Here is a 21,688-nt window from a genome sequence, read left to right as displayed (position 1 = left end):
GTCTGTAAATGTCTACAATGAGGGAGACCTGGGTTCGATCCCTGGGTCGGGAAGATTCCCTGGAGAAGGAAATGGCAGCCCACTCCAGTACTCTTGCCTAGAAAATCCCATGGACGAAGGAGCCTGGGGCCCATGGGGTTGCAAAGAGTTGGACACGACTGAGCGACTTCACTTTAGAAGTTGTGGGCCTGTGTATGTATGCACACACACATGCATATATGTATGTGATTTTTCCGATAAGCATCTACAGCTCTATTTGAATGGGGCCCTGCTATGAACACTGAGTAATCTGTAAGCAAAGAATATACATGATTATTTCCCAGATAAACACATGTATGGAACTAGCTGCACACATGGGGACCTGAATGCTTCAAACCATGTAGCTAAGATGTGGCCTCCTGTAAACTGAGCGCCATGGCACATGGTGGCTGCTAGAGATGGGGCCCTGCACTCTACCAAAGCCATGGAGCCTGGGCCTGGGCTTGCTCTCAGCAAGCAGCAAGCCATCTCCCGTGCCTTTCTTGCTAAGGGTGCTCTAGCATAGACTTATATGAACCCTGGTATATTTCCATGATTCCAATTTTTTTTTTGAAATATTTTTGTAAAATATTCCATGGTTTCCTAAGGAAATTTTACCATGTACTCCTTTATTTCTTACTTGTTATTTTTATACGAATTCAAACTTACAGAAATAGAATAGTTCAAAGACATATGTCTATACCCTTAACCAGACACACCAATTGCTTACATTTCCCTCATTTTCTCTCACTTTAAATAATTTTTTTTTCCCCTGAAACACTTAAGAATAAATCTCAGACATTATGCCCCTTTGTCCTAAAGACTTCTGTGTGTATGTTCTAGGAACAAAGATATTCTCCTACATAACCCACATAACCACAATTGTAATATCATACTTGAAACTGATACATTATTGAATGGTCCATATTCAAATTTTATCATTTGTATCAATTATATTCTTATATTTTTTTCCCAGTGTAAGAGCCAATCTAGGACCGTGGATTGTGTTTAGTTATCACGTCTCTTTGGTCTGGAACTGCTCCTCAGTCTTTCATCGTTATTCATGATTTTGACAATTTAAAGAAGTGTAGGCTAGCTACTTGATGGAATGTCTCATGGTTTGGGTGTGTTGGATATTAACTCATAATTAGACATTAGACCATGTGTTGTTAGCAAGAATTCCAAAGAAGATAGGTATCCTTCTTAGAGTTTCACAGCGGGTAGCAGAAGCTTCACTTAGTCCCATTACTAAAGGCCTTAATTTTTACCATTCAGTAACATGGTGTCTACCAAGTATCTCCTCTGTAAATTTATTGTTTTTCTCTTTGTCATTAATAAATAAATTTGTGGGGGAGTCCATTGATGATCCTTGCCTGAATCAATTATTATTATGATATTTAAAAGTGATGATTTTCTTTTCTAAATTTGTTTTTAATTGCAGTTTAGTTGCTTTACAATGTACAGCAAAGTGAATCAGCTAAATACATATATATATATATCCCCTTTGTTACTAGAGAGCATTGAGTAGAGTTCCCTGTACTATACAGCAGATTCTCATTAGTTATCTATTTTATACATAACCATATGTATATATGTCAATCTCAATCTTCCAGTTCATCCCACCTGCCACTTCCCCGTGTCTATACGTTTGTTCTCTACATCCATGTGTCTATTTCTGCTTTGCAAATAGGTTCATCTGTACCATTTTTCTAGATTCCATATATACATGAATATAGAATTTTTGTTTTTCTGATTTCATTCTGTGTGACAAATTCTAGGCCCATCCACATCATTATAAATGACACCATTTCATTTCTTTTCTGTGGATGAGTAATACTCCATGTGGGGCTTCCCTGGTGGCTCAGTGGTAAAGACCCCACCTGCCGATGCAGGAGACATGAGTTTGGTCTCTGGATCTGGAAGATCCCCTGGAGAAGGAAATGGCAACCTACTCTAGTATTCTTGCTTGGAAAATCCCATGGACAGAGGAGCCTGGCAGGCTACAGTCCATGGAGTTGCAAAAGAGTCAGACACAACTTAGCAATGAAACAATAACAACAAAATTCTACTGTATATATGTGCCATATCTCCTTTATCCATTCCTCTGCTGAAGAACATTTAGGTTGCTCCCATGTCCTGGCTACTGTAAATAGTGCTGCAATGAACATTGGGGTGCATATATCTTTCTGAATTGTGGTTTTCTCTGGGTATAACCCAGGAGTGGGATTGCTGGGACATAGGATAGTTTTGGAGAAGGGAATGGCCACCCACTCCAGTATTCTTGCCTGGAGAATTCCATGGACAGAGGAGCTTGGTGGGCTAAAGTCCATAGGGTTGCAAAGAGTCAGACACAACTGTATGACTAACACACACTTGATAGTTGAATTAAGTTTTTTTAAGAAACCTCCATCATTTCAGTTCAGTTACTCAGTTGTGTCCAACTCTTTGCAACCCCATGGACTGCAGCACACCAGGCTTCCCTGTCCATCACTAACTCCCAGAGCTTGCTCAAACTCATGTCCATTAAGTCAGTGATGCCATTGAACCATCTCGTTCTCTGTGTCCCCTTCTCCTCCTGCCTTCAGTCTTTCCTAACATCAGGGTCTTTTCAAATGAGTCAGTTCTTCGCATCAGGTGGCCAAAGTATTGGAGCTTCAGCTTTAGCATCAGTTCTTCCAATGAATATTCAGAGTTGATTTCATTTAGGATTAACTAGTTTGATCTCCTTGTGGGAGAAGGCAATGGCACCCCACTCCAGTACTCTTGCCTAGAAAATCCCATGGACAGAGGAGCCTGGTAGGCTGCAGTCCATGGGGTTGCGAAGAGTCAGACACGACTGAGGGACTTCACTTTCACTTTTCACTTTCATGCATTGGAGAAGGAAATGGCAACCCACTCCAGTGTTCTTGCCTGGAGAATCCCAGGGACGAGGGAGCCTGCTGGGCTGCCGTCTATGGGGTCGCACAGAGTCGGACATGACTGAAGCGACTTAGTAGCAGCAGTTTGATCTCCTTGCAGTCCAAGGGACTCTCAAGAGTCTTCTCCAACACCACAGTTCAAAAACATCAATTCTTTGGCGCTCAGCTTTCTTTATGGTCCAACTCTCACATCCATACATGACTACTGGAAAAACCATACTGTTCTCCATAGTGGCTGTGCCAATTTACATTCCCATCAAGAGTGTATGAGAGTTCCCTTTTCTCTACACCCTTGCCAACATTTATTATTTGTAGATTTTTTTATGTTGGCCATTCTGACCCATGTGAGGTACTACCTCATTGTAGTTTTGATTTTTCACGTCTCTGATAATTAGTGAAGTTGAGCATCTTTTCATGTGTGTGTTGGCCATCTGTATGTCTTCTTTGGAGACATGTCTAGGTTTTCTGCCCATTTTTTGATTGTGTTATTTGGTTTTTTGATATTGAGCTTCATGAGCTGTTGTGTATTTTAGAGATTAATCCCTTACCTGTTGCTTTGTTTGCAAATACTTTCTCTCATTCAGAGACTTTTCTTTTTGTCTTGTTTATGGTTTCCTTTGCTATTTAAAAGCTTTTAAGTTTAATTAGGTTCCATTTGTTTATTTTTGTTTTTATTTTCATTACTCTAGGAGGTGGGTCGAAAAAGATCTTGCTGTGATTTTTGTCAGAGTGTTCTGCCTACATCTTCCTTTAAGAGTTTTATAGGGCCTGGCCTTACATTTAGGTCTTTAATCCATTTTGAGTTTATTTTTGTGTATAGTATTAGGCAGTGTTTTAATTTCATTCTCTTACATGTAGCTGTCCAGTTTTCCCAGCACCACTATAAGAAGAGACTGTCTTTTCTCCGTTATATATTCTTGCTTCCTTTATCATAGACGGTGTGATCATAGGTGTGTGGATTTGTCTCTGGGTTTTCTGTCTTATCCCATTTATCTATTTTTTTTTTTATGTCAGTATCATACTATCTCAATTACTGTAGCTTTGTAATATATCAAAGTGGTAATTTTTCTAACTCTTTTTTCTGTAGCAAAGACATTTTTCTTTCCTTTTATATATATACTCATTTATATCAGTTTGGACTCATGGATTTTATTTTATTCAATAGGATGCAGTATTTCATTATCATTATATGAGGTGATACATATATTAATACACTTGATGGGAGAACCCTTTCACAATGTATATCAGATCATCACTGCATATATTTTAAATATTTTACAATTTTTCTTAATGATGATATTTTAATAAAGCTGAAAAAATAAGTTCTCATAGCATGGAATTTGACTCTAATACGTCCAAAATCAATTATGAATAGTCAATATTTTGAAGCCATATCGTTGTTGTAGTTTACAACTTCTTGAACAATCTACTAATATTTCTTTTTTTTTAAACTAGTATAGTATAAATTTCACCACTATCAGTAGGATGATTCTCTCTTTTAGATTTTAGGTTCTGGTAAATTCACATTGTTGATTAGTCACTTAGTTGTATCTGACTTTTTTATGACCCATGGACTGTAGCCTGCCAGGCTCCTCTGTCCATAGGATTCTCTGCAAGAATATTGGAGTGGGTTGCCATTTTCTTCTTTAGGGGATTTTCCTGACCCAGAAATTGTACCCATATCTCCTGCATGGATCTTCTGCATTGCAGATGGATTTACTGCTGAGCCACCAGGGAATCATGCCTTTCATAAGATTTTTTATTTTCTTTCTTTCTTTTTTTTTTTTGCTTAGCCACCCTCTTAACCTCAAAGAACAACTTGAGAGGTCAGAAATTGGTTAAAATATATGCTGATAATAGTTACTTCTGATTATTTAGTGATCATTTATCTGTGTAGTTTAGTCCAATAAGTATTATCCATTTGGGCTCTAACAGTATGTTTTTTTTGGGATGTCTTTAGGTCAATCTCTCTTTGAAAATCCTAAATGTAGAATTTTGAAAGTTGGATCTTATTTGCATGTGTAGAAATCTAAAGATTTATGAACAAAAGTGAAGTGGCATAAACTTAGATGTGATTACCATTGTTTCTCATTTTGTCATTGGAATGACATGGAGTGTCCCTCCATGTGGTATGATATGGTTTAATTGAAATTGCACAAAGGAAACTGTACCATTGTTCAGAGGCTACACAATAAGAAACCATGTATCTAAAGCTCATGTTTATAGACATAGAGAACAAACTGTTGTTGCCAAGGGGGAGACGGTTAAGCAAGGGATGGAGTGGGAGTTTGGGATTAGCAGATGTAGGCTATTACATATAAAATGGAAAAACAACAAAGTCCTATTGTATAGCACAGAGAACTATATTCAGTATCCTATGGTAAACCATAATGGAAATATATATATATAGAGAGAGAAAATGAATATATTTGTATAACTGAGTCACTTTGCTGTAGAGCAGAAATTCATACAACATTATAAATCAACTTTGTTGTTTAGTTGCTCAGTCATGTCTGACCCTTTGTGACCCCATGAACTGTAACCCACCAGGTTTCTCTGTCCATGAATTTCCCAGGAGAGAATACTGGAGTGGATAACCATTTCCTTCTCTAGGGAGTCTTCCTGACCCAGGGATTGAACACATGTCTCCTGTATTGGCAGGCAGATTCTTTATCTCCGTGCCACCTGGGAAGCCCAAATCAATTATATTTATGTAAAATAAATAAATCTCATGTTTATTTTAAAAAATCTAATTCTGAAGCTTCCTGGATAAAAATTACCTGGAAGAAAATTAGAGCTTGGAAGGGTTTCAAATTTAGATCACAAGTATGGAAAACATGTAGTGCCTTTATGATCAGGGCCTCTCCTTCAGCTTCCCAGGTGGCATGGTGGTAAAGAATCTGCCTGCCAACGCAAGAGATGCAAGAGACACAGTTTTGATCCCTGGGCCAGGAAGATCCCCTGGAGAAGGAAATGACAACCCATTTCACTATTCTTGCCTGGAAAATTCCATGGACAGAGGAGCCTGGTGGGCTACAATAGTCCATGGGCCCACAAAGAGTCGGACTCAACTGAGCACACACTTCATGAGTTTAGGTAACAGATAGGGTAATTAAGAGTGAAAAAGGCAGTTTTCTGGCTGAGAGGAGTTGAAATAGGACTAAGTTTTTCATTTAACAGGTTATTTAGGATTTGTATTAGTTTTGGGCTTAGCCCAAATAAGGCATTCTTTCGCTTGAGGAAGTGTTTACTGTAGATGTTCTAACTCCTTATTTTATTCTGCGATAATTTTAGAAAATAGCCTTGACTCTTAGTTAAAGGGAGGTTTACTCGAGTTTGCAAGTTGTTATTTTAGATGATGAAAGCCACACAGTTGTACATCTCCATAAATATGGTTTTAAGTAGTACTTAATCATATTTAGATACTTCTAATGGAGAAACAGTTTTTGTTTTCTTTTAATTTTAAAGGAATGGTATTTATTTGGCAGTGGCTTATCTGAAATGGTATTGGTGTTGGAAACACAGTGCTCTCTAGCAAGTTCACATTTATTTTCCAGAATGACTGATGCAGAAGCTTAAATACCTCTGTGCTTCCTACAGCAGTATACAGAAAATGAGCTCAGATGGCCGTCTTCTATCTCCAGATGCTCTGCTTCCATTCTTCCCACACAGATACAAACAACCTAAAAAATAAGTCAAACTATAGTCATTGAAAGCTGCCACTCTGGTCTGTGGGTGCATAATAGCTTTCCCATTCAACCCTACAAAGCTGGCTGCAGTTCAGTGATTATGCATCAGCTCTGAGGCAGAGAGCTTCAGTATGAGGGTGATGGATCTAGCCAAATTCAGTGGCACGTGGCTCACGCTCATTTTAGTCATTGCCTGTATACTATTGCTGTCTACCATTTTTCTTCACAAGAATATAAGCATTTACTTACAATTGGTTAGTCAGGAACTAAGCATCAGGTAAGTAGGGGACTGTATTTGTTTCTAAAAGTGATTTTATTGTTTTTTAAAAGTTCTGCTGACAGTTGTATAAGCAATTATACCTTCTAGTGAGTAGGCAAGTCTTTTAAAATTTTTTTAATTGGAGGATAATTGCTTTACAATGTTGCATTAGTTTTTGCTGTACAGCAATGTGAATCAGCTGTAAGTATACATATATCCCCTCCCTCATAAGCCTCCCTCCAACCCCGCCCCCCATCCCAACACTCTAGGTCATCACAGTGCACCGAGCTGAGTTCCTTGTGCTTGTATCTGCTTCCCACCAGCTATCTGTTTTACACATGGCAGTGTATGTATGTCAAAGCTACTCCCAATTCATCCCACCCTCTCCTTCCCACACTGCGTCCACAAGTCTGCTCTCTACATCTGCAGGGGAAGTGTTTTTATATCATAGACTGTGACTCAATTATATCCTCATTTTTATGACTGAATTGATGACAAGTTTCAAGTTAGAAGCAAATGTTGACTGATAATATCTATTAAGCACATGCAAATGGTAAATGCAGTATAAAAACCTAAAAACATTGTATTTACTGTCATCTCGCAGCTGATAATCTCAGAAAAAAGATAGAAGTTCAGCCTCTTCCTTACTTACCCACTGGATCCAAAGGAGAGTGACAATAAGACTGTAGTGAAAAAATATCTTCCCCAGTTATTCTTAATTCAGCTTTTTATTAAGTAGATGCTATTTGAGAATGCTTCTGAGAAGGGCAGTTGATTACAAGTGGGCCCAACAGAACTTTTTGGGTCATAGAAATGTCTTATATTAATATTTTATTCTGCTGGTAGTTATACAAGTGAATACATTTTTCAAAACACAGCAGCCTGTATATTCAAAATGGATGAATTTTAATATATTTACATCATACCTGACTTCTAATTTATAAAGCAGTCCTGGAAATTAATATAAAGCCCAAACTAACTGATAGAATGTTCTTCAAAGGATATGAAAAATCAGTTGACAGAAAAGGAAATACAAATGACTATGAAGAAAATATACAGATGTTATACTCCTCTCAAAATAAGGAAAGGCAATTTAAAATGACGAGGCTAGTTGTTTTTTAAATTAAGTTTGAGGAAAATTATTGATAACAAATGTATTGTATAGAAAAATAGGTGCTGTCAAGAGGACAGCATGAAGAATCCTTGTGATGATGGAAGTGTTTTGTGTCCAGACTGGATCACTGTCAACATCTGGCTGTTGTATCGTGCTGTGGGTTTTCAGGATTTTACCATCAGGGGAAACTGGCTAAAGGACACAGGATCGCTCTGAAGTTATTGCTTACAACTGCGTGTGGCTCTGCAAGTGCCTCAAAATAAAATGTTTAAAAACAGTCCATGTACAGATTAGCATGTGAAATTGGCTCCTTTATATATAAAAGGTGTGAGAAACAATCTATAATACAATGCTAGAAAGATGGAGAAGGAAATGACAACCCACTCCAGTACTCTTGCCTGGACAATTCCATGGATGGAGGAGCCTGGTGGGCTACAGTCCATGGGATCACAAAGAGTCGGACACGACTGAGCGACTTCACTTTAGAATGATTAAGAAACTTAAATGTAGGATGGAGGAATGGAGGGAAGATGAGGTATACAAATAGAAAGGATAACTTTCATTATATATTCCTTTTTAAAATTTTATTTATTTGTAATTGGAGGATAATTGCTTTATAGTATTGTATTGGTTATTGCCATATACCAGCATGAATCAGCCGTAGGTATAGATAAGTTCCCTCCCTCCTGTCTCTCACCCTATCCCACCCCTCTAGGTTGTCACAGAGCACCTGTTTGAGCACCCTGAGTCATACAGCAAATTCCCACTGGCTTTCTGTTTTACACATGGTAATGCATATATTTCCATATTACTCTCTCAATTTGTCCCACCCTTCCCTTCCCCCACTGTGTCCACAAGTCTTCTCTCCATGTCTGCGTCTCCATTGCTGCCCTGCAAATAGGTTCATCAGTAGGATCTTTATAGATTCCATTGTTGTTCAGTTGCTCAGTCATGTCTGACTCTTTGTGACCCCATGAACTGTAGCATGCCAGGCTTCCCTGTCCTTTACTCTCTCCTGGTATTTGCTCAAACTCATGTCCATTGCGTTGATGATACCATCCAACCATCTCATCCCCTGTCACCCCTCATCTTTCCTAGCATCAGGGTCTTTTCCAATGAGTCCGCTCTTCACATCAGGTGGCCAAAGTATTGGAGCTTCAGCTTCATCAGGAGTCCTTCCAATGAGTACTCAGGGTTGGTTTCCTTTAGGATTGACTGATTTGATCTCCTTGCAGTCCAAGGGACTCTCAAGACTCTTTTCCAGCACTACATTTCGAAAGTATCAATTCTTCAGTGCTCAGCCTTCTTTATGCTGCAATTCTCACAATCTGTACATGACTACTGGAAAAACCATAGCTTTGATTGTATGGACCTTTGTCGGCAAAGTGATGTCTCTGCTTCTTTAATACACTGTCTAGGTTTGTCATAGCTTTTCTTCCAAGGAGTAAGCATCTTTTAATTTTATGGCTGCAGTCACTGTCCACAGTGATTTTGGAGCCCAAGAAAATAAAATCTGTCACTGTTTCCATTTTTTTTCCCCATCTATTTGCCATGAAGTTATGGGACCAGATGCCATGATCTTAGTTTTTTGAATGCTGTTTTAAGCCAGCTTTTTCACTAGATTTTTCACATAGATTCCATATATATGCATTAATACTTGTTATTTGTTTTTATCTTTCTGACTTACTTTACTCTGTATAATAGGCTCTAAGTTCATCTACCTCATTAGAACTGACTCAAATGTATTCCTTTTATTAGTGAAAGTCACTCAGTCATGTCCAACTCTTTGCAACCCCATGGACTATACAGATGGAATTCTCCAGGCCAGAATACTGGAGTGGGTAGCCTTTCCCTTCTCCATGGGATCTTCACAACCCAGGAATTGAACCCAGGTCTCCCGCACTGCAGGTGGATTCTTTACCAGCTGAGCCACAAGGGAAGCCCAAGAATACTTGGAGTGGGTAGCCTGTCCCTTCTCCAGAGGATCTTCCTGACCCAGGAATCAAACTAGTGTCTCCCGCATTGCAGGCAGATTCTTTACCAACTGAGCTATCAGGGAAGCCCTAGAAAACGATGATAGAAAAAATTACAGAAAAGAATTTTCTTTTATGAAAATTCCTTTTATGGCTCATTTTATGGCTGAGTAATCCCAGGGACAGAGGAGCCTGGTGGGCTGCCGTCTGTGGGGTGGCACAGAGTCGGACACGACTGAAGCGACTTAGCAGCAGCAGCAGCAGTATTCCATTGTATTATCTTAATGTGTACCACCGCATCTTTAGCCATTCATTTGTTAATGGGCATTTAGGTTGCTCTCACACTATATATTCTTTTCAACTTCCAATTTCTGTATGCTTCTGTTTTAGATTTTAAACTCCCAAAGTTCACGTATATGTGTTTTCTTGACACAGACCTGCACACTTCTCCTTGATATTAGTTATTTAGTAATTTGTTTAATGTTTGGTAACTGGTTTATAAATGTAGTTAGAAGATTTGCCAAGAGGACAAATCTAGTTGAATAAAAATATAGAACGTGGATAATGGGTTAAATAAAGCTGCAAGTTGAGTGATAAAATAGGAGATAGTAAGAAATATGAGAAATAGACATACTTGTGAACACTTACAAAATGTAATTTTTTCCATCATCATTTTCTTTGTTATAAATTCATCATTATGAAGCTGTCAGCTCTGGCTGTTGGTTAACTGAACTTCCTAATTCTTGAATCAGTGTTCATTTAGTCTATTTGATTCATTGACTCAACTCTTATCTTGTTACTGCTTGAGAGAGTGTGTGTGTGTGTGAGAGAGAGAGAGAGAGAGAGTGAGTGAGCGAGCGAGAGGAGAGAGAGTGCAAGAGAGACACAGAGAGGGAGAAATAATAAGAAAGAAGGAGAAATTGCGTATCTTACAGTTTTGTCTTTGGGTTTCTAGTCATTTCTCAGTTCACTTCACTTTCTATCCCAAAGAGGTCACACATTTTAAACAATTAGATGCCTGGCACCAAGTAAGTACTATATACGTTTGTTAATGTAATCCTTGTAGCAATGCTGTGATGAAAGTTGTATTATTATCATACTCAGCTTTATTCTTCTCATCTTCAAAATGAGTGAGGTGCACAACTTCCCCAATCTTACATAGCTAGTAAGGAATGGAGCCAAGACTGAAGTCCAGCTCTGACACGAGTGTTTGGTCCTTGCTGCTCTGCTTATCTGACTGAGGAGCTATCGTGTGAGCAGATGCAGCACAGCTCCAGCAGAGTTGGTGGGGACAGAGGTGAGAACTGGGTAACTCCTTGACCAGGTTATAGTATTCTGCATAATAAAATGCCTGAGAATATCATGTCTGCTTGGGTCATCCTGAAGGAAATGTATATTTTATAGAGAGAATGAAACATTTTGTCAAAAAATTGAACATGGGAGAAAAGAACAAGACATTTGATATTCTGTATTGGGGAAAAGAACATGATGGTGCCTTTTACGAGTGAAAATTGGTAGTAGAGTTGTTTAATTAAATAAGAGAAGAAAATGCTTCTATTGCCCAGTTCTGCTATATGTATAGAATGTTATTAATAGTCAAGGGATGAGGGAGAGGTTTGGTTCTTGGACACAAGGGCAGGGACTGGTGATGTAAAGGGTATGAGGAGGCCGTGACTCAAGGCAGTTAGGCTGGGTAAGCTTGTATGATGGCATATAAAGAGGCAAGGGGGAGAGAAAAAAGTGAAAGTTTTAGTCATGTTTGACTCTTCATGACCCGTGGACTGTAGACCGCCAGGCTCCTGTGTTCTTGGGATTTCCCAGGCAAGAATACTGGAGCGGGTTGCCATTTCTTTCTCCAGGGGATCTTTCCAACCCAGGGATCCAACCTGGGTCTTCTGCATTGCAGGCAGATTCTTTACCACCTGAACCACCAGGGAAGCACTCATATATACTTGGAAAGAAAAGAATAGGGCCAGAACAAAGATGAAGAAAATGAAACTCTTACATTAGAGAAAAAGGGGCGGAAAGAGAGAGACCATGAATCATTTCAATGACAGACTTATAGATCTGAAATAAATTTTTGAAAGAAAAGAATCAGATATCTTTTATATAACTGTTGAAGGTAGAATGTTTCACTGTGCTGAACAATATCAGGGTATAATTTTAAGTTTATTTTAGGCTGGTAGAAATATCATTTTTGTGAAGCCTACTGTATCTCCCTTCTCCTCGTGTTTGAATTTCTTTTCTTCAAAGTGCAACCCAGGGACCAGTGCCATAATCAAGTGCCAAGTCCCATTCCAACTCTAAAATTTATCACACTGGCCCTTTGGAAACCTCAAGGATAGAAAGACTATGGTTTTAAATTGGCTCCTTTCCCTCCTGCAACTCTTCACTTGGTGAGGCCAGAATATACGCCTGACTCTCTTAGATGATTGTTGAGTGGCTTGCCAGTCCTCATGGGACAATGGTTTAGAAAAAGCCTCTCTCACTGATTTCAGGGATTTTGCACATAGCATGGGAGTTTTCAGGGGATTTTGCCTTGCTGTAACCCACCCCTCCAGGATTTCATAGTCCAAGTGACTATGTATAAGGAAGCTCTACCTGGGGAGAGAGCCTCCATGTTAACCCAGGGATCTTCAAGAGGGAAAGTCTGAGCCCATAGAGATGCTCTCAAGATTACTCCTTGTTGAGAGTCCTGCCTTTAAAGCAGCTTCCTTCCATTGCATTGTCCAGCTGCAATGGGAGTTTCTGTGAAGTTTAAAAATTATTACCCAATCCACAGTCTGGGGGGTGTACTGTAAACTTCTGTGTTTTGCTAAATCTCTGTAGTCTGCTATTTCACACAACATGTGCTACTGACATTTGGCCCAGAAGAAACTTTTTTCTAAAAGTAAATGATTACTAAGGAGATTACAACTATTTGACAAGAACCAAACATAGTCTAAGGTTTGGAGAAAGTGCCAGGGGAAAAAACAATATGAATTGTGGTATACTGCTGAGGCCCTTTGTATTCCTCCTGATTAAAATTTGCCTGATAAATTACTTTCTGGAAATAAACTGTAATTCCTCAACAATAACCTATGCTTCTTAAGACCAGGGCATTCAATAATGAATGGGACCTAGATAAAATAGGTTCTAAAAGTATAATTTTTACTTTATCAGATAAATGTTATGTTTTCTTAAAAAGAGCATCTTTAGAGTGTCATACTAAAATATTTGCAGTTGAGGTAGTATGACGTCTGGGATTTGCTTAAAATAACCCGTGTTTGAGGGGAAGGGAATAAGTAGAGATATAGGGAAAGAGACTGGCCCAGAGTTACAAGTTAATTGAATTTAGGTGATGAGTACATGTGTTTATTGTACTTCTCACTGTACTTTTACATATGTTTTCCAGCATGAAAAGCTAAAAAATAATAGCACATAATGGTCACTCCTAGAGGCATTTAATTCTTGTGAATATGACTGTCTTCCTCAAAGACAGATGATCCAAAACTTCATAGCAACCATACAGCATACTTACTACTGAACACTGCCCCCGGATATTTATTTAGCAAGAAATGTTGGCAAAAAGTATTGATATATTCTTCAGAAGAACGCTGCAAAGAATTCAGCCTGATTAAGCCACATGTGGAAGAATCTGTAGCACATCCACCTGCATTTCTATGGAAGCATTCTCACGGGTCAAGAGAGCCATGCGTTCAGATGCCAGGAAAAAGTGAAGTTCTAAAAAGAGAGGACAGTGTGAATAGAATGTAGTTTTTATTAGTCTCTTCTAGGCTTGGCAACAAATTCATGTCATGGATGTTTATAGAATTTATTAAATTAGGATTCTCTTGAAAATTCTAATAAGTGCATTTAAAATTCTCTTCTTTTGAAAAATACCAGGGATTACTGAATTCAATTATAATTTCCTCCAGAAAAATAACAGCGCTCCCAATGTACTATTTTTTTTAGTTAGTCACTGCCAAAGCACAGTTCCCAGACAGAGTGTGCCAATTTTCCAACGAGATCAGCAGCTATAGCTTAAAAAACAATGTTTGAAACTATTGTTGGTACAGGTGCATTTTTACATATAGGCAGAAAGAGAGATGGATTAATCAACCATTTATGAGGGAATTATGCTATAATGGTATAAGCTCAGGCTCTGAAGCCAGACTGCCAGGAAGAATCTCAACATTCTCTTTCTGTATGGCCTTGGGCAAGTTCTGAAACCTTTTCATGTCTCATTTTCCCCTAACTCTTTCATAGTGCAGGGGATTAACTAAGTTAATATTCATAAAGGCTCCAGAACAGAATTAGCTCCTGCAGTCACAGAGCTTATAATGATAGATATGCTATTAGATGAGGAGGAAATGACAACCCATACCAGTACTCTTGCCTGGAGAATCCCATGGACAGAGGAACCTGGAGAGCTACATCTGTAGGGTCGCAGAGTCAGACACGACTGAGCAGGAGCACGTTAGACATCAGTCCTAGAATATTGGAACCTGAAAGACTAAAATGTCTAGTCTAATCCTCTTATAGCTGAGGAGGCTTGAGCGAATACCAGTGTCCAGGTTCCACCCTCGGAGTGCTGGGGTAGAGCCCTTGAGTGTCTAGTGTGCAACCAGAGGTGAGAAAGTTGACTTGAAAGTTACAGAAAACTGTCCTATTGCAGGTCTTTCTGCTTAACTATACTCTCTCACATCTGGATGGAACATTCTGTGGTGGCTTTCAGCCCTTCACCCAATGTCTGTGCATCTGTTTCCACTATGTTAAAGCAAAGCAACACAAACATATAATTAGCATGCTCATACCTACTATTTATTACTGTGAAAACCTCTGATTTTTCTTTCCCAGCTTAAAAATAGTTGTTTGCTTTGAAATGCCATGTGCGAAAAGGCCAGCATTGCGAAGCATAGAGGTGAAAGCAATTTGCCTAAATCTGAAGTTTAGCAAAGAGCCTGGACTAATCTAGAAATGTCGCTTTAGATGGTAACAGTTTTCTGCCACCTAGTGGATAATTCAAATAATAAACTGGTCTTTATTTTTAAAAAATCAATATTGTCACCAAGCTATGGCTTCTGAATGCCCTGCTATGGGAAGGAAAGGTTTAGTGTTAGTTGGACAAATAGTTTTCCACAAATTGTCTCAAAGGTAGTCTTCCATTTTTATTGATTTATTAACATTTTTTCATTGTAAAGAAAATTCTCTTAATATTGCTAAAAAAAAAAATTGTGGGTACACAAAATAAAAAACCAAATATGCCCAGTTCCTTTATGCTCACCATCCTTATGGCAGAAAGTGAAGAACTAAAGAGCCTGTTGATGAAAGTGAAAGAGGAGAGTGAAAAAGTTGGCTTAAAACTCAACATTTAGAAAACTAAGATCATGGCATCGGGTCGCATCACGTCATGACAAATAGATGAGGAAACAACAGAAACAGTGAGAGACTTTATTTTGGGGGGCTCCAAAATCACTGCAAATGGTGACGGCAGCCATGAAATTAAAAGACGCTTTGTCTTTGGAAGAAAAGCTATGACCAACCTAGACAGCATATTAAAAAACAGAGACATTACTTTGCTAACAAAGGCCCGTTTAGTCAAAGCTATGGTTTTTCCAGTAGTCATGTGTGGATGTGAGTGAAGTGAAGTGAAAGTTGCTCAGTCATGTCTGTCTCTTTGCAAGCCCTTGGACTATACACTCCATGGAATTCTCTAGGCCAGAATACTGGAGTGGGTAGCCTTTCCCTTCTCCAGAGGATCTTCCCAACCCAGGGACTGAACCCAGGTCTTCCGCATTGCAAGTGGATTCTTTACCAGCTGAGCCACGAGGGAAGCTCATGGATGTGAGAGTTGGACTATAAAGAAAGCTGAGCACCAAAGAATTGATGCTTTTGAACTGTGGTGTTGGAGAAGACTTTTGAGAGTCCCTTGGACTACAAGGAGATTCAACCAGTCCATCCTAAAGGAAATAAGTCCTGAGTATTCATTGGAAGGACTGATGCTGAAGCTGAAATTCTAATACTTTGGCCACCTGATGGGAAGAACTGACTCACTGGAAAAGACCCTGTTGTTGGGAAAGATTGAAGGCAGGAGGAGAAGGGGACAACAGAGGATGAAATGGTTGGATGGCATCACCGACTCGATGGACATGAGTTTGAGTAAACTCTGGGAGTTGGTGATGGACAGGGAGGCATGCCGCAGTCCACGGGGTCGCAAAGAGTCGGACACGGCTGAGGGACTGAACTGAACTAAATGTTCAATTCCAAAAGTTTACATACTTACAGGTCTGTGGTATAGATGCATGTATTTATATTTGGCTCTTATAAAATTTTTTCTGTACTAGAAGAAATTAAAATATTGTCTACACAGAAGCTATCTACAAAAACATTCTTAGGACCAATAAGTGTGTTTAGCAAAGTTGCAGATACAAGGTCTTCATAAAAATCAACTGTATTTCTGCAAAAAAATAATGAACGATGGTGAATCCAAGTTTTAAAAAATAAAACCTATACACAAGCTCCAAAATAACTGAAATATTTAGGTATAAACCTAACAAAACCTAAATAGGATCTGTATGCTTAAAACAACCATCAAAATACCCATTGCCAGACAAATAACTATTCTGCAACCCGGGCAATTAGCTACCAGTCAAAGTATAAATAAGGCTTAATGAAAGTTCAGTTACAAAGTAATGTTCAAAATAATAAATAACATTGCTTTACTTCAAAAAAATTGAACTTTTCATTATTGGGGGTGGTAGTGTACAAGCTTAAGAGCATGAACTTGAAAGCCAAACCTCTTGATTGAAAATTCAGGCTCTCCCTAGTACTAGCTGTGGTAACTTGGAGAACTTACCTCTTTGTGCCTGGGCTTTCCCATGTGATAAGGATCATACCTCAGAGGGTGGCTGAGAAGATGAAATTCAGTCAAAGTCCTTAGTCTCAATGGCATTAGTAATTTTACTAATTTAACATTGTTGTTACTTTAACTATTTAACATTGTTAAAAACAATGTTAAAACATTTAACTGTTTAAAAATGTTGTTTATGTGTGTATCAGTATTTATGGGGAAGAAGTTCAGAAGTGGTTTGTTCTGAGACCAAATTCACTTTAAAAAATTAACAAGCATTTGTTTAGGCTTATTTTATACTCAACATTACAGGGAATACAAAGCTGAATCAGACATTTCCCTGTTTTTGAGTCAATGTTCTCATAATTAATGAGGGAGAATTAACTATAATTCAGAGCAAATATATTGAGTGTGAGACTAGAGTTGTCATAAAGAACAGAGGTGAGAGAGGGTGTTTCCAGCTGGAGAAGTTGACTTATGAGCTGTAGCTTAAATAATGGATACATTTTAATGGAAATTAAATTGCATAAGTATAGATGGTAGAGAGGACTCCATTTTTTTAATCTTTAAAAATTTCCTTTTTTCTTTTAATTTTCTTTTTTTTTAATTTTTTTTTATATTTTTTTATATCTTTTTTTAATATTTTCTTTTAATGGAAATGGAAAGGCATTTTATTTTAAATATAGCAGTGTGTATGAACTTGCAGTGGGTATGAACTTATTTAAAACACAGATACATATTTTAAGCAATGGAATCAAGTTGGGAAAAATATAAGACATTTATTTTGAATTCAACGAGTAATAAGATTCAGTTAAAGCAGAAGATATTTCTTCATTCTTCCACCTAACACTAATTTGAGCATCTACTCTGTGCCAGGCTCTGTTCTAGGTATATGTATGATGTAGACAAAGACTCTGTCCTTAAGAATGCATATTCCATTGCAGAAAGAATCCTGAGAGAGATGTCTGGGAAGAGAGGGTGGGACTAGATTTGGGAGGAGACCTAATGGAGAGCCAGCAAAGGCTGCTGAGTAAGATGGAGCCACAATCAGGTGCTACCTGAGAAATAGTTATCTGGTGAAGGAAGTGTGCATAGATGTAGGGAAGAGGCCGTAGGGGCACAGAAACATATTTCAGTAGGATGCAATTTAAAAAGTCTGGGCAAGAGGTCATGAAGCCTTGAACTGTGGAAGCAAAAAGGAGAAAACAGACTTAGAAGACATCCAACAGGTGGAGCAGGACTTGGACCAGCACAAAGAAAGCATATGAAAAATAATGCAAGATGGCTTGCTGCAGAGAGAGGAGGCAGAATTACACTGTATTGTCAGCCTCACTGGCAGCATAGACTCTGGAGTCAGACCTGCCTGTATCATTATGCCTCAGGCCAATTATTTGATCTCTTTAAACCTTTGTCTCATCAGCCCAATTGGAATAATTGAAAGTACCACTTTATTAGATTGTTGTGGGAAATAAACACAGGTACTTCGCACATCACTGCAGACATGGTGAGGGCATGGCCCTGGAGGCTGTTCTTGGGGAATGTTAAGAAGGCTAAGCAGAGTCACCTACACTTGCCTGTATTTAGCATCAGATGTGCTTGTAGGGGGGCTTCCCAGGTGGCACTAGTGGTAAAGAACCCACCTGCTATGCAGGAGACATGAGAGATAATGGGTTTGATCCATGGGTCAGGAAGGTCCCCTGGAGGAGGAAATATAATCCGCTCCAGTATTCTTGCCTGGAGTATCCCATGGACAGGGGAGTTTAGCAGGCTACAGTCCATAGGGTTGCAAAGAGTCAGGCACAACTGAAGTGACTTAGCCACACACTTGGACTTGTAGGGGAGGTTGCTCTCACCTTAAAGCTGAAAGTTGTTCACAAAAAAGGTAATTAGCCAAGAAGTTTTCAACAGTTATTCCATGTTAGAGAATGAACCACAAATGAAAGGGCCTTATTTTGCTTTTGGGAATCCTAGCAGCTGTGAGTTTTGGTGATAACTCTCATAAACTGGCATAGGCCTCATTTACAGCACCTAGAAACATACCTCATTTAAGGAAGAGAAATTTCATTAAAAACCTAAGAATGGAAACTGAACAAAAATTTCAATAGCCAGAGTGTTTTCAGTCTCAGGATCTATCTCTGAATATTTACCAGCTGAACACTTGTATTACCCTATCTTTAGAAGTTGCATATAGAGCATAATAGCAGGCAGCAGAGTTGTGGGTATTTGTTAAGGACCAGACAATATGGATCAAGAAGTATGCCTAATCTAGGTTAAAATCATTAACACTAGTAGGAAATTTCAGCAAATTTCCTGGATCTAAGATAAATATATAAAATTCAATAGCATTTTTAGGTATTAGGAACAATTAGGATTCCCGGGTGGCTCAGTGGTAAAGAATTCACCTGCAACGCAGGAGACCCAGGTTCAGTCCCAGGGTCTGGAAGATCCCCTGGAGAAGGGAATGGGAACTCACTCCAGTATTCTTGCCTGAGGAAACCCATGGACAGAGAAGTCTTGTGGGCTATAGTCCATAGGGTTGCACAGAGTTGGACACAACTGACAGAATGTGGTCCACTGGAGGAGGGAATGGCAAACCACTTCAGTATTCTTGCCTTGAGAACCCCATGAACAGTAGGAAAAGGCAAAATGATAGGATACTGAAAGAGGAACTCCCCAGGTCAGTAGGTGCCCAATATGCTACTGGAGATCAGTGGAGAAATGACTCCAGAAAGAATGAAAGGATGGATCCAAAGCAAAAAGATTACCCAGCTGTGGATGTGACTGGTGATAGAAGCAAGGTCCGATGCTATAAAGAGCAATATTGCATAGGAACCTGGAATGTCAGATCCATGAATCAAGGCAAATTGGAAGTGGTCAAACAAGAGATGGCAAGAGTGAATGCCCACATTCTAGGAATCAGGAAACTAAAATGGACTGGTATGAGTGAATTTTACTCAGATGACATTATATCTACTACTGCAGGCAGGAATCCCTCAGAAGAAATGGAGTAGCCATCATGGTTAACAAAAGAGTCCGAAATGCAGTACTTGGATGCAATCTCAAAAACGACAGAATGATCTCTGTTCGTTTCCAAGGCAAACCATTCAATATCACAGTAATCCAAGTCTATGCCCCAACCAGTAACGCTGAAGAAGCTGAAGTTGAATGGTTCTATGAAGACCTACAAGACCTTTTAGAACTAACACCCAAAAAAGATGTCCTTTTCATTATAGGGGACTGGAATGCAAAAGTAGGAAGTCAAGAAACACCTGGAGTAACAGGAAAATTTGGCCTAGCAGTAAAGAATGAAGCAGGGCAAAGACTAATAGAGTTTTGCCAAGAGAATACACTGGTCATAGCAAATACCCTCTTCCAACAACACAAGAGAAGACTCTACACATGGACATCACCAGACGGTCAACACTGAAGTCAGATTGATTATATTCTTTGCAGCCAAAGATGGAGAAGCTCTATACAGTCAACAAAAACAAGACCAGGAGCTGACTGTGGCTCAGATCATGAACTCCTTATTACCAAATTCAGACTTAAATTGAAGAAAGTAGAGAAAACCACTAGACCATTCAGGTATGACCTAAATCAAATCCCTTATGATTATACAGTGGAAGTGAGAAATAGATTTAAGGGCCTAGATCTGATAGAGTGTCTGATGAACTATGGAATGAGGTTTGTGACTTTGTACAGGAGACAGGGATCAAGACCATCCCCATGGAAAAGAAATGCAAAAAAGCAAAATGGCTGTCTGGGGAGGCCTTATAAATGGCTGTGAAAAGAAGAGAAGTGAAAAGCAAAGGAGAAAAGGAAAGATATAAGCATCTGAATGCAGAGTTCCAAAGAACAGCAAGAAGAGATAAGAAAGCCTTCCTCAGTGATCAATGCAAAGAAATAGAGGAAAACAACAGAATGGGAAAGACTAGAGATCTCTTCAAGAAAATTAGAGATACTAGGGGAACATTTCATGCAAAGATGGGCTCGATAAAGGACAGAAATGGTATGGACCTAACAGAAGCAGAAGATATCAAGAAGAGGTGGCAAGAATATACAGAAAAACTGTACAAAAAAGATCTTCACGTCCCAGATAATCACGATGGTTCGATCACTCACCTAGAGCCAGACATCCTGGAATGTGAAGTCAAGTGGGCCTTAGAAAGCATCACTACGAACAAAGCTAGTGGAGGTGATGGAACTCCAGTTGAGCTCTTTCAAATCCTGAAAGATGATGCTGTGAAAGTGCTGCACTCAATATGCCAGCAAATTTGGAAAACTCAGCAGTGGCCACAGGACTGGAAAAGGTCAGTTTTCATTCCAATCCCAAAGAAAGGCAATGCCAAAGAATGCTCAAACTACCGCACAGTTGCACTCATCTCACATGCTAGTAAAGTAATGCTCAAAATTCTCCAAGCCAGGCTTCAGCAATATGTGAACCATGAACTTCCTGATGTTCTAGGTGGTTTTAGAAAAGGCATAGGAACCAGAGATCAAATTGCCAACATCTGCTGGATCATGGAAAAGGCAAGAGAGTTCCAGAAAAACATTTATTTCTGCTTTATTGACTATGCCAAAGCCTTTGACTGTGTGGATCACAATAAACTGGACAATTCTTCAAGAGATGGGAATACCAGACTACCTGACCTGCCTCTTGAGAAATCTGTATGCAAGTCAGGAAGCAACAGTTAGAACTGGACATGGAACAACAGACTGTTTCCAAATAGGAAAAGGAGTACGTCAAGGCTGTGTATTGTCACCCTGCTTATTTAACTTATATGCAGAGTACATCATGAGAAACGCTGGACTGGAAGAAACACAAGCTGCAATCAAGATTCCCAGGAGAAATATTAATAACCTCAGGTATGCAGATGACACCACC

Source organism: Bison bison, unplaced genomic scaffold, assembly GCF_000754665.1.
Source record: "Bison bison bison isolate TAMUID 2011002044 unplaced genomic scaffold, Bison_UMD1.0 scf7180017864035, whole genome shotgun sequence".
Lineage (NCBI taxonomy): Eukaryota > Metazoa > Chordata > Mammalia > Artiodactyla > Bovidae > Bison > Bison bison.
The sequence above is the reverse complement of the archived record's forward strand: the minus strand, read 5'-3'. Positions refer to the sequence as shown.